Source organism: Corvus kubaryi, unplaced genomic scaffold (genome assembly GCF_017639235.1).
Source record: "Corvus kubaryi isolate FWS band 111438036 unplaced genomic scaffold, C.kubaryi_AGA036_p1.0 132, whole genome shotgun sequence".
NCBI classification, from domain to species: Eukaryota; Metazoa; Chordata; class Aves; order Passeriformes; family Corvidae; genus Corvus; species Corvus kubaryi.
In genome coordinates, this window is record NW_024580666.1 from 3,067,686 (window position 1) to 3,082,821 (window position 15,136).

Consider the following 15,136-nt stretch of genomic DNA (forward strand, 5'->3'; position numbering starts at 1 on the left):
AGTATAACATACCATGGCAGTGTCTGGTAGTCAGGGGGTAGGGCGGGGAAAAGCAACTAGATTACTACAAGTATTAATGAGGACCAAAATCAATGAAGTCCAAAGACTGAAGTGTTAAGGGTATTAACAACACAATGCTAGATTGAGCAATATGTTTATCTTGTATTCTCTGAGGAAGAGTTTTCTTCAGCCTACATGTCTTCACTTAGCTTTTGGAATACGTAAGTTACCAAACTTAAATCCCTTATTGTCTTATCTTTATAAACAGCATATGCAGCTCCCTTATGACAGTTTCTTAAAGACAAACAGAAAACCAGAAACTGCTACAATCTTGTGCCAAGAAATCTCTTCTGTCATCTGATGTTTTCAGAGTGTTGAAGGAACATGCTATCTACAGGAGAAACAGAGCTGCTGCACAAAATTCAAACTTTTAAAACCCAAGTAATAGTTGCTAATGCAAGTGGAACCACTTAGTCACACAGTGCCTTGCAAGGCAGATAATGTATGTGAATTAAACAGCTCTTCATTAGACCTCTGGTATCAAAAATGTGGGATCTCAATAATCCTCAGAAATAGCCTCATAAATTGAACCTCTCAGCTTTTGCTTAAAAATACTCACAACAGGTATGAATGACTGCCCTGTCAAGTAATAACTGAGCTCCCAGCTCATTCCAATCATCTGTCACCTTGAACATCCACACTGAGGTGAAGCACTATTCACTCCTAAGCTGTTTTTTTAGAGCAAGCCAATGCATTTCCTATTAAAAAGCCCCTAAAAGCTGTGTCTGGGCACAGCTCACCCTAACAAGCCCTCCTGGAAAGCAGAAAAAAGTCTGTGAGGTAGATTACTGTACCAGTAAGGAAGTGCACTCCTTCCTACACACTGTTCAGACGCTCCCATAAGAGACCCTGCTTATTACGTATCTCCAAGTTCTCCTGCTACTGAGTACACAACATAACCCTTGGTTTCACACTTAAGATGCAGCTGCCAGGGTGGTGTATTAAGTGACACTTTTTCCCCGCCCACAATCAGAGTGTCTAAAGGAACCACAAATAACCAACTGCATCTTCAGGCCACAGGATCATACAAACCCACAGGAAACCAACTGCTTTGTGGAGCATCCACAGCCAGGCTGCTCTGGATGTTTGTCCTCCTCAGAGTGGACAGAAGACAATCTCAGCCTCTTAGGATTTTTTTGTTTTCCTGGCAGAAAGCTTCTCACTTCCTCACAGTCCAAATCACTTTAAACACAACAATTTAAGACAACAACACTTAACAGATTGTACATTGCTCATTGTGAGCCATTGCTCAGCTTCTATTCATAACGCCTTCTACAGCTCTCTCACATGCTAGGAAGAAAAGACTAGAATACTTCAGAAAAAACCAAACAATGGCAACATTAATTCTTTGAGAGATTCACTTACGCAGGATTTTTCAAAATTAAGGATATAATTTAGTAAAACTCAAGTTACCAAAGCTTTATGAAACGTGGCAAAATAAACTAATACCAGTTGCACTGATAAACATAGTCTATTTTGTAATGAAATGACACCGTATTTTCAAATGCTGGCACCATCAGAACTGTGTTTAGCTGCTTTAGGCAGGGAGCAAGTCTGAAGCACTGTGGTTTGCTTGGTAGCTGGACTGTATCTGGGCACACCACCACACCAGCTCTTCAGAATGCTGGGCTGATAAAAAGCACACAGTACCAACCAGCAGCACAACAAGCCTTCTACAGTGGCTTCCCACAGGGCATCATGTCATGTAAGCTCTTTATCTTCACCTGCCAGGCTCAGCGCCTCTAAAGACCCCATAAAGCTCTAGGGTATCTACTGTGGATAGTCTAAAACACAATAAAAAATTCCTGAAAATTCCCTGTGACTGACAGAAGCAATATGACTACTCTGAGTGACCAGGAAAAGGTGGAGCAACAATAACCTAATAAAAAAAAACCAAGAAATTTTTCTTAAAACTGCAACTACAACTTGAGGAACACTGTGGAAGGGCATCAACACTATACTCTAATTACAGCCAGCTTCTCCCCAAAGTAGCTCTAGTCACTAAACAAGAAACTGTCCTAACCAACTCAATGATATTTTATATCTTTTTCTTCAGTAAGAAAATAAGAAAATTGCCAACTCCACAGAGAAATAGAATTTAAAGTACATTGACACACTTTATCAGATGCCTCGATAAGTAAATGTACTTCAGAAATACTACTGACATTTCTTTAACACATCTCATCTTTGAAACAAAAAAAAGAAACCAATCAACTCAGTATTTCATATGCTGTGAAGAAAAATCACTCATCTTAATGTTTGTGTGAGTGTTATCCTTACCATATCCTCTTTCAAATCTTTAGTTTGCTGTCTTATATTTGAAAAATTTTTATCTGAAGTTTGACTGAAAAATATTTGGAGGTATCTTGCTTTCAGAGAAATGAGAAGCCTGCTGCATTTTTGGATGCTTTTAAGATGCATTGGTCTTACTGGAAAAAACAGAAGGACCACCAAAACAAATAAATGGCTTCTGTGTGGAATGGATTTTTACCTTACTGTTCACAGCAAATCATCAAAGGGCCAGGAACCAATACTGAGTTGTTTCTGTTTATTCAGAAAAAGACTCCCTCTCTCTTCCAGACCATGCTATATTACTGGACAGCAGGATAGAAGGACTGTTTCATGGAATGACACCTTAAAATTCTGCAAGATATTAATATGCTACAATGGTAAATTCAGCTCAGTGGCTGCATCCTCCTCCTCATTAGATGAGAGGTAGTTTCTTTCAATTTTTGCAGGATTTTCTCGAGCTGCTGCCAAAATTTTGACAGCTAAGTGGCTACCATTCAGAGCAGCACTCACTGGAACAGGCATACATTGCATCATAAACAGTCATATTAGTGAATTGATGTTGCCAATTACACAGTAATTCTTGATTCACTCTTCCCCATGAAGTATAGAAGAAGCTGGGTTGTACTGCTCTGTTTTTATGACCACAACATAGATGTGAAAACTTGCTTTTATCTTGTATACATTAAACAGTCCACAGACTGCTTTCACTGTAGTTGTATTGAAAAGATCAAGAAATCAGCAAATATATTAGCAACCCTGATCATGAAAGCAGCTAAAGGAAACTTTTCAAACTATCACCTTCAGTGTATTCAACTGTAATAGATTACTGAGGAGCTGCAAAGATTATTGATGAAATGCTTAAAACTCTTCACTGAAACCCTGAACTTATGCCATCACTATGCTGTTTGTATATTATTGCTAAAGAATCACCAATAAAAAAATTTTGTAACAGGTAAGCTTTGGTATTTGCTGGTATGCATTATTTTCACCTTAGCAGGAAGCTCATAAAGATTTTGGGCCTTTTTAGCTGGATGACCATTTTCAACTTCTGAAAATTTCTAATGGAACAACAAAAGAAAAACTTCAGTGAGAATTTTTGAGGGAGTTATCTGCAAAGCTTTAATAGGGATGAGTAAACTATTGCTTCTTTTCTTGGAGCTAAACATGTGCTCAGTCAAAAAGGAACAAGAAAGCTCATGTGTATATAGGGGGCTGAGATTGAGGTATCTGTTGCTTTCCCAGGCACAGCTGTTGGGGGTATAATGATTTACACTGCCCAACATAATTCATCCCCATGAAATGACAGTCCAGACTCTAAGAGTTACAAGTGATTTGGTAGAAGGAAAATCCATTAATATGGTGCTACATTTAATTTGAGATGTAGAAGAGTAACAGCAAATGCTGCTGTTGCGTGCATCTTTATTTGACCTTGCCACACGAGTAATACTTTTTTTTTCTTTTTAAATTCAAGTTTTAAGAGAGTCTGGAACCACAGCATAACATATATAGGATCATAGAACTGTTTGGGTTGGAAGAGACCTTACAGATCATCTCATTCCAACCACCTTGCCATGGAAATTCAGCAGTATGAATTGTGTATTTGCAACATAAGATACCTCACAGATGTGAACAATACACTAATTCACTTTTAGCCAAACAGAGCACTTGTTTCAACACCAGTTACCGACATTAGACATACAAAAAAGAAAATTATTCTTATGATGAAAAGTTAGTATACAGTATATTATTCATTACCAACCTACAGATAAAATGTTGGGGTTTATGCAGTACTTTGCTTAAAGAATTTTTACAGATGCTCATCAGCACTATCTGAGAATGCAACATACAATAACGCGTTTATTTGGAAAATCTACAAGATAAAAGTACTTGTAAACAAGATGAAGCTAGCACCTCATTGTATAAAAACAATTCCAGATTTAGCAGTCTCAACTGCAAAGGCATCCTTACATCCTGTTTAAAAAATACATGAACAAAAACTAGAGGAGATTCTCTGCCACCAAATGCAATATGACTGCAAAATGAGGTAAATGAAGAAGGCTGAGGGTTTGTGGGATAGTGGTGGGGTGGGTTTGTTTGTTTGGCCTATCAGGGTTTGTTTGTTAAGGTTTTTCAAAAACAGGTATTTAGGCAGAAAAAATTAGAAAAGCTACTTCACAATCTGCATAAGCACATTTAACTGAAGTTACTACTGAAAGACACAACCCCACTTTTCTCCCTGCACTTCAGCTCCTGCATTATGTTGGCTCTACAGACACATCATTTTCTAGCAAGTGAAACAACCTGCCAGATTCCTGATTTGGCAAGTTTGCTTTCAGACAGATCAATGAGATAATCCAACCTACCCCGCGACTTCATGATCACTAAAAGCAAAAGCAGTAAGGAAATGACAAAGCCAGAGCTGCGGGGAGGGCAGACCGCCCTTTCCAGAAGCAAAGTCTTAGATCAGCATAAACTTATCAGCAATCCTATCACCAGAGGTTGTAATGATTCACTGCACTTTCTATTACAGGTTTTTCTACTTTTGTGCTGTTCTCCTCCCTCAGCTCAGGTTTCCACTGTCTCAGTGTGACATGGTTTCATAATATATTTTACAGTAATCCTGGCTTGAAGTATCTTCCACACACACACCACCTCCCACCTCCACATACTCCTCTCCAGACTCCCAACCCTGGTTCAGCTGAACCCGTTCACCTGCCTCCTGTGAGAGCCTCAAACAGTTCAGATTTAAGGACAGCTTCCATAGCAAAGTCTTCTTTTAAGACTGTGTAGTCTGACATGCATTTTACAGCACAACAGAAGCAAAACTACTTTTAACTAAATCCCTTTTTTGTCCTCTTGACTACCATCTCTGCTCAAAAAAACCTCCACCAAAAAGTGGTCCTAACACAGCATCTGAAAGGTCATCCCCTTCTGCTGGATGATTTCTCGTATGGAATAGTACTCCAAGCCTGCTCACTGTGAAGCCAAAGAAACATTTGTACCAACATAGTGCAAGAAGTAACACAGGAGCAGGACAGTGCTATTTTTGGCAACCATACGATCCTAAGTGCACGTCAGCACACAACTTCAAGCCAAATCAGCTCCCTGATCTGATTCACACCATACTCGCTGTGCAGTACAGAGAGAACCACTGGAAGAATGAAGAAGGAAGTATCCATCTCTTGGGAACAAGCAACAGGAAGAGATTAATACCTTAGACTGGTATTACTGAGCACCCTGTACCTTGAAATTAAGAGTTTAATATTTCATATCTGACCAATGGCCTAGTTAGCACAAGTTTAAGTAGGCAGGCTGTTTCCATTTTTTTTGCTTCTCAGATTTTCAAGCATCTCTTGGTTTTGAAAAATCAATTTCAATATATACGTAACCAAAGAAGCAGTGAGGTATATACATTTACACAGAATTCACAAAAATGTATTGCACAATGACTTCATCTTCAGTGTATAATTATGAAATCAAAGAGAAAAGAAAAAATCTGACTTTTACCAGAAAGCAACAGAAGTTACAGGGTAAACAGTTACCAAGCACAGGATAAAATCAACATAAAAAGAAGCAGCAAGGGAAGTATAAATCCAAGATACTGGTCTGCTCAGGACTTCGCAATTCACTCTCTACCCTTCAATACTGAAATATGTAACTACTAATTACAGCAATTTAACTGAGATGGTATTTTGATTTAATAAGTTTGTTTAATTTTAGACTGAGGTATTTTCACCTTTTTCATTCTTCATCTTGCTCCCCAGCAAAGATTTTGTCTGCAAAATACAGAGAAAGTCTTGAAGTATTTGGGTTCCTAACTGTTGTATTTAAATGGCTACATTTCGGTTATTCTTTTTCAAAGAAAATATTGCATATCCTTCCCATGAATATGAAAATCCATCTCCATATTTTGAATGTGCAGTTATTAGGCTTGCCACGAGCCAATTTTGTAAACATGAAAGATTAATGCAATGAGTTGTTCCCTTGGTTTCTTTTTTTATTCTTTTCTTCTATAATTTTTTTTAAAGAACAGTAGCACCTAATTTACACATGCATTTATTTCCTTTAGATGTTATTTTATGGATAAGCATTACAAACAAAATATTATGGCATTATTAAACATAATGGTATGGAATTATATTAATTTAATAATTAAAGTTTTTTCAAATAACTTCTAACTTGATTTGAATATGGAAATGCAGGGCTACAAATGGGCACAGACTTCTTATTTATAAAATAGCTGTATGATTTGCAGTTGAAAACTTAGATTGAGGCCACTCAGAGCTCGGGTTAATCGACATGTTAGTCACGGCATTTTTCACTGATCAAGAAACCAGGTTACACAACCTGCTGTGGCAGCGCAGGATATTTATTGTTCTATATCTGCATGAAGTCCCTGCCTTGTTACTAGCAGGGCTGCCTTTTATTTTTCCCCTCTTCCACTCCTCCCCCCCCGCCCCAAACGTTTCTAAGTATAGTGACAACCTCATCAGGGTTTACTAGTAGCAGCGCAAGCTCAGTGAAAACCTGGGAAATCTAACTGGAAACACGAGAGAGAGCTTTATTTGGCAGTGCTAAAAAAACCTGGGGACAAATGGCTAAGCGGCGGTGGAAGTGCAGGCTGCACAATCAATAGGCAGAGAGCTGGATAGAGGCTCCCTTTGCTGCCAGATCGACAATCGACAGCTGAGAGACTATTTTTTGCAATGGTTGACTAAATATGGTCAGGGAAGAGAGAGGCACAAGAGAGCCTGTTTGCCTGGGAGTGCATGTTTCAAATGCTTAGCTGCCTATAAAGCCGTAACAGTTTTGCTCGTGCCCTCTAAGTGGGAAATACAGTTGGTGACTTCTGTAGTGTGTGTGCGGGAGCCCTGACCTCGCAAGCAGACTTGACCTCTGAAGATGGAAAGTAGCTTCAACACAGACCTGCCTACAGTTAAGCCTGGAAACATAACCTCAAGCAAGAAAAGATGCAGTGCAATATCTAAGGAACTAGAAGAAACCAATATTTGCCGGGGGAGGGGGGAGACGATCGCTATTTTTTTGGTGCCTTTTTCTCTTTTTTTTTTTTGGAAGCAACTCCAACTTTTGGGGGCTTGGTTTTGGTCTTTTGTTGGGTTTTTATTTTTTCTTTTTGCCTGTGATTATCTTCATCTGACAGTGGGCTAAGTTCACCTTCCCTTGGCTTCCTAGCATCTATCCTTGGAGTCTTAACTCTCAGTCCAGCAGACATAAGGTATAATTTCTATACAACATCATCCATATTTTAGCATTCAAAAGAAAGGAAGAAGGTGCCAATTAGGCACCCATCTTCATGCCTTTTTTTTTTCTTTTAAGTTTTATCTATTTAAGGTGGTGAGGTACTGTATGCACCGACATTCGCCCCCCCTTGCCTCCCCCTCCCATGTAACGAAGAGCTGATTCAGCGAATAGAGTGAGAGAGCACTCAGGATGAGATGGCTGCTGCTGATGTGTCTCTAGGTCATTACCTCTCTTCCAACTGCAAATGCTGCATGATACTAAGCTTACAGGTAACAGAACATCAGGAGACCTGCATTATTCTGCACGTTTAAAGGATGCCTATGACTTTCTGCATGTATATCTTATTTACTAGACTGCTTTTTAAATTGTTATATTAATCCCTCTACTCTGGGAACAGCTTGATTTTGAGTGTGTTAAAGTACCAAGCATTTGTAGTGTAAAGAGGAGATTGAAAGAAAAAAACTGTTAGTCCAAATTTCATAGCAAAAAAAAAAAAAAAAAAAAAAAGAAGAAACAAAATAAAATCAAATCCCAACTTGCTCAGTAAGCAGAATTCTTTTTAAAGAAGATAAACTAATAAATTGTAATGCCATTAACTGGTTGTTCATTTCAGTGAAATATATTCTTATCTTCCTATGCACAACTAAAAATGTACAAACTTGAAAAAGAGAACCTAATAAACAGTGTGGTAGTGCAATACTGAGTTCTCAAATAGGTCTAGCCAAAATTTTCAAGGTGCTTTATATCAGACGTACATGAAAACAGCCTACTTAAAAACTAGAATGTGACTGCTGTGATTCTAATGCTGCATTGCTGATTCTCCTTGTACTACTGTGCTAGCTACTGCTACACTCTGATTTGCTCTCTATCAGCTGCACTAGGTTTTTGTCATGAGCTGCAGAAATTCTTACTTCCTCTGCTCTCAGCTTTCCTTACGACTATTACGGTTAATTGTTAAGCTTATTTCAAATTTACCTTCTAATGCTACAGAGACAAAGCTTACTCTTTACTGTAACCCAAATCAACTCCTGAAATACATATTAAGCAACCATAAGCTATATTCGACAGTCCCTCAGAAGTCAAAGCTGTACTGCACATCAAGTATTTAACCACTGTTCCAAACCAAGTCGCACAAAATCTTACGAGACAAGGTTAAACCTGGGCTTTGTTTCTGTGAGGTTTTTGTGTTTGGTTTAGGTTAATTTTTTTTTAGTTAATTATTTTAGTTGTCATAAATATTTCAAGGGTGGACAAGACTTTGACTGAAGCAGGTGAGTGCCAGTTTTAAAAACAAGAAAAGCTGCTTGCAGAACTGTTGAATAGGTATTAGCTTTCACATGTGACCTTCGGCCTAACAATCCAAATCCTGTCACAGCAGTTAGAGGTTGTTTTCTTAATTCAATGTCGCCATCTTTACGATAAGCAGGATCACTGGCGACATGTGCTTTTGTGTTTGGGTTGGGTTTTTTTGTGGGGGTTTTTTTGCTGTTGTTTTGCTTTATTTTTTGTTTTGGTTTTTAAACTACTCTGAAATACAGCGTAAATAAGTATAAACCTGCAGAGAGTTTGCAGAATAATGGATGGGATACCAAAAGCATAGAAGTTGGATCTGGGGTAAGAAAATAAGTTTATAACTGCTATTTTAGATCAGTCTATGCTTCCCTTCAGGACACTAGGTGCAAACTCTACCCCAGCATGAAAATCCACTAGAAGACCTGGGAGGAAGCTGAAGTTCTCATAGTGGACTACAAACTCTAAGAAAAGACATTGCAAACCTACCAGCGATTCAACTCTACTTAAACATGGTCACTCAGAACAGCAAGAGGCTACAAAAATATGGAAAAGCACTTCTAACATCAGTGCCATCCCAAAACAATGAACTATGCCCAGCTTTAAGACACTATGCAGGTAATTTACATTGCAAAGTTCAGTTAGCATAGTAAGTTTATTTTCTATCATCAGTTAATCAGAACTGTTGTCCTTCCAATGAACTGTCAGCCAGTTTTACTTAATGACAGCAATAAAAAGCAGCAAAATACTTTTCAGGTTCATCTGACAGGCAGTCAAGCAACTCTGTGTGTACCTGCTCAGAGCACATACTTCTTTATGTACCCATATGAACATACAATGCTATGGAATGTAAAGAAGTATGTATTTTTGGCAGGTAAGGAACAACCAGTAAGAGGAAACTAAACAGCTGCTGGAAGAAACAGGTTTCCCTCTTGTTTGAATGACATTCATGTGACAAATTGGCTTGCTAAGGGTCAGCTGGTATTGCCAAAATAACTCATACTTGCTAGTAACAAATCACAAAACATTAAATTAAGTGATTATAAATGTGGGTAGGAAGAATTGTTAACAGCTGATAAGCAGAATATTAGCTGCAAACAGAATTCAAAGTAAGGCTGGAAATAAAACCTTGAAATGCATCAATTAAGACTGCAGCATAGCTGCAAAATTCATCATTACCAGTACTCCTCACTTAATAGATTTTAAACTAAACTTAAAAGGCTGGTTATCAAAATGCATCTCATAAAAACAAGCCATTGTTCTAGTAATCACAGCCTGTTCTGCGTACTTCAGATGGTAGTACTTAAATCTGCATCTACCATAGAACATTTAATCCACAGGTTGCAACTGAGACAAGCATTAAGAGCTAAAGAATTACAGGTGTGATCTAGAGAAAATGATAGCCAAAATAATTGAGCATAACTTCTGCAATTTTGTAAGACTTAAGTTAGAATTTTCTCCAAATCAGCACTTATTATGCTCACTGAGCTCTTCGATACAAAGTGCAGTGTCAGGTTTATGCACAGAAAGTCACAATACAGAGATTTCTAGGCCAGAGTTGCTAGTCAGCGGATTAAAGCTATTGACAGATTCCTAAATGAAAACACAAATGACAACTACAGCCTAAAAGGTAAGTTATCTTAAATACTATTTTCAAATAAGCTGAATTTATTTTAAATCCAAATTTCAGAAAATTGGCCATGGAAAAAAAAGACGTTGTAGCATCCAGAAAATTAAAGGAACTACATGAGAAATAGTTCTGCAACAGTTTCAAGTTCTAAAAGCGATAATCAAAATATAGTGGTGCATATCATCCCTAAGTAAAGATACTCAACATCAAATTCAGGAACAAGGGAAAAAAATGAGGAAAGAACTCCCCACTCATCAATCCAGCCGTTTCTATTCATGACAGCAGCCTTCTAAAAACAGTTATTAAATACGATATGCCCATGATAAGTAGGCACATTTGGCCCAGATTAAAAATTCTAACTGTATCCCTTTGCTTACTAAAATGTCTGGGAGGAAAAAAAAAAAACCCCAACCAAAACAAACAAGAAAAATAAACAAAGGCAATGCATGATTTTTAGATGGAGAACTTATTTTTAAATACTCCCATAATTCTCAAACAGCTAATAATATATGTAGCCTGATATTTTTAACACCTGAAACTACATATTCATATATATACAAGAAGAAATACTATCTTACCTGCTTAAGAAAGCAAAGTTTCAATATTTGTTTTAAAGCTCTTTCTCTTAGGAGCAGATATTTCGACACGAAGGCTACAGTATCTTAACGCCTAAATTAAAACCTGGTTTAGAGTGGGATAACAAATCAAATTGCAGTAGCTTTGCGGAATAAAGCAACGCTACTAAACTTGATCGTGTTCACAGAAGCAATTGGGTATTACTAACGGTTTCATTGAGGGGTTAATTGCTAAGCACTTTCTTCTTTCCTGAAGAGTTCCTGTGCTCCCCACCAACTGATTTAGCTTCCACTGTATGAGACCAATTTTTTAATAGCTTTAATTTATCTGAAAGGTTTTTGGTAACAATTTATCATACTCTGTTCTCCCTTGTATAAAATTGCAACGCTATTCTGACACAAAATGACAGTTCGGAGTGATACAAAAGTTAAAATTATATGTTGACATTGCTTCCTGCTAGTTCATGTTAGCATATCTCTAAGAATACATATCCAGTCACTCTAAAATGTCACATCCATCACTTAGATCAGCTGTTCAATTTTAACCGAGCACACATTGAACTTTGGGCATCTGCTGACACAGTTGTAACTCAAACATTTCAGCTGTGTGACTGACAGGGATAACAGATGCTGACATTATCAAATGCTACACGGCTTTTTTTCCACAGCCGTTTTTTGTCCCGATATGGCCAGTACATGAAACTGTATTGCCATCCAAAAGCACACTTGAGCAGCTGTATCTGTAAAACAGTTCCTCTATAACTGGTAAAAATAGAAACTCATTTTATAGCCATCTTGATGCTTAAGTCCAAGTGACACACCTGCTACATTTCTATTAGGATACATGGTGTTGGGAATATATTTACATAAATCTTCTCACCATCATCAGACTATGCAACAAACAGATGTAGACTATCCTTGACATACTCATTACTAGGGAATGGTTTGAACTAACATTATCCCCTACTTTCCACCGCAGTCAAAGCTCAGAAAGAATTCAGTATGACATAAAAAAGCTATGTGAGCTTGCACAATTGTATTAAAGATCTTAGTTTAGAAGAAATCAGATGCAACCGCAGATAAATCTTTAAAAGCTGTATTTTTTTGGCATTAAAAGTGTTTACATATAGTATCAGGGTAAAAAAAATTAAATCTATCCTGCTATATTATATAATCATTCCTAAAAAGTTAATACTAACCAGAGATATAGCAATGGAATTGAAAGCACTTGACATTTATATTTGTGCTAACCAATTACAGCATAAAAGCAGCTGCAAAAGGGAACCTGCCAGAAAATGAATGGGGGAAGGGAGGGAGGAGGGTGACGAGGAAACTGAAACGTTCTTCCCCAGTAAAGTTTAACATAAAGAAATAAGGGAGCTCGACATGATTAGAAACTGCAGTCTGAGAATTTCTAATCTAGTCTAAAATTTGATTACACTAGACAGGAAAAAGTTAAAACTCTGATTTGATTTGAGACTCATCCAAAGATCATCAAGGAAATACTCAAGGACAGAACAAACCTGTACAAGCTTTTCTAGTACACAGTTTTTCATTTTGCCATCTCCAAATTAGTGAAAGAGTTAAAAATTTGCATTGACAAGAAACAAATTGTGTAACATAGAAGAAAGCCACATGTTCTTTGTGCACTGTTCATGTGCTTTAAAATGTGTTACCGAATTATAAGCTTCCTGCACTCCAATGCTTTGCTAAAGCTGGTAAAATGGAACCAAATCACCTCTTCAATGGATTTGGTCCCCTTCAACCAGCTGTAGCTATGCATTGATCACTACAGGATTTCTCATGTTTTTAAAACTGGACAGAAACCTGCTCAGAGCAGTTTCGTAGTCCTCTCCGCAGTTCAGCTCAACTTCTAGGCAGCCTGAAGATGGAAGGTAACCAGGAGCATAGCAAATTCTGTATTCCAAAATTTCAAGTTTGTATTTGTAAATAAATAGCTACTGGTGTTTAATATTATGTCCATATGCAGTGAAAATTCATCTCTTACAACATTTATAAAGAAGGCAGGTAAGCAGTGAAATAAACATTTCCCAATGATTTACTGCCTCTTGTATTTTTCCTCAAGTCTGGTGCCCCTTCTAGCAGAACTGATGAAAAAACCCCAAAAACCAAAAGGAAACTATCATGAACAGTACTGGTAGGGCAGGTTTATTTTCTAGCCACCCCTCTCCCCTTGTTTTCATTGCACAAGGGAGGAAACTCCACAGGGCAGGAACTGTATTTGCCATTTTGTATCTGTCAGGTACATTATTTACTATTTAAAGATAATAAAATTGTCACCGACCTCAACAGCTACATGCTGATCTGCCATCTAATTATAGGTCTGCTCATGGAGATTATACTCTTTCTTCAAACCAACTTGAACAAAAGCATTTTCCAAAGCATTTTCTGACATAATACTTTAATAAGAAATTTTAAAAACAGGCTCTCTTTGCACTCAGCTTCAACTAAGCTTAACCTACACTTACTGTCCAAACTGCAAACACAAAAGCAAAAAACCATTTTGACTGGTTTAGAAAATAATTGTACTACTCCCATTACCTCAGAACTTGTCTCTCTGAGGACCTCCATGACAACACAGCCCGTGAGTCCTGCAGACACTTCCTGAAGACAGTCATTAAGACTACATAGAAGTGAGAAACCCCGCCTCTCAATTAAACTGCCACAATTAGAAATTTCACTGCCAACCCATTCAAACCATCTGCACATCTAAAAACAAATGGAGATCTAAATAATAAGAAAACCATGGGGAAAAATTACAATTCTATTTTAAACCACAATCTCCTACTTGCCAGTTTATGAACATAAAGATGACATACTCCTTGCTACTGGAGAGCAATACATGAAATCTACATTTTACTCCAGGACTTTAATTTTTTGATTTGAAGTCCAGCAGAATTTACTGCTCTGAAGAACTAATCATACACATGTGTGAAGTCAGGTCAGCTCCAAGAGCAGCCTCTATTTAAGATGCTAGCTGCAGAGTGAATAAAGCTCTCTTCACAAGATACAATGCAAATCTAAAACTAACTGGGGCAACGGATATAAAATACGCCTACACTTCACAGTCATGTCTTCAGCTCAAAAATCTGAAGTCACAGGTATGCGAATAGATCAAACACAAGCAAGAGATGATAACATGGCAAAAATAACCAATCTGTACAGTATTTTCAAATTTTACTCCCCTTTTTTCTGTCTGAAAAAAATCTGATTAACACTGAAGAGGCGAAGTCTGCCAAGCTTTGAGGCTCACAGTACTTTGAAAAAAGTCCAAAATAAATGCACTTTTAATATGACTGACTCAGTTAAAAATCACGAACAAGAAACCATGTATTAAATAGAAGTTTAACTTCCCCACACTTAATTTAAAATTTCTTTTTAGCTCTATCTCCCATGCACAAGTTTAAAACTACCTACAGCATACACTAACATCCATTCTATATTTCAACTTTATACATTAGCACAAAACCCAAAAGTTCTCCTTCTGTACCAATTCACAAGATACAAAGAGAAGCAAAATACAATAAGGAGAAATATTATACTAAGAATAGGATGCTCTCCGAAACACACTGTACTTTGACTTGTGGAAAACACAGCCAAACTGCCATGGAAGATAAAATGCTGAGAAAATCTAAGCTTTTTGACAAAAATCGCTATCTTTCTTATAATATTTATCCAATATTCGGACATTTAAAATAGAATGTATTTGTTTTCATATGAAAAATTAAAAACTTTGGAATGTTCTTCTCAGCCCAATTTGTGGATTTTTTCTTGGACATTTATCTCCCTATTATTTATAAAAGTAAGAAATCAAGAAAAAAGAGGTTTTGCTCTGAAAATGAAATCGGTTCCAAATACCTATTTGACATCAACTGGAAAAAATACTGTAGAAATCCACTTCAGTTTATTGTGGTACCCATGCACTTAACACATGCATTTATATTATTATCCTCAACAAGGAAGAGGTATGTGAACTTATCAATACTTGCATCCATAGCATGTTTTT

At 37.3% G+C, this 15,136-nt stretch overlaps 1 protein-coding gene and 1 long non-coding RNA gene across 4 annotated transcripts in view; one reads left to right on the plus strand and one right to left on the minus strand.

Annotated features, from left to right (window-relative positions):
• MIB1 (MIB E3 ubiquitin protein ligase 1) overlaps window positions 1-15,136 on the minus strand; it is a 78,406-nt gene that overhangs the window by 26,672 nt on the left and 36,598 nt on the right. The window lies entirely within an intron of this gene.
• Window positions 6,893-13,167, plus strand: LOC121665588. The gene is made up of 2 exons (XR_006016416.1): window positions 6,893-7,883; window positions 9,283-13,167. It is a non-coding gene; the product is annotated as an uncharacterized LOC121665588 (long non-coding RNA).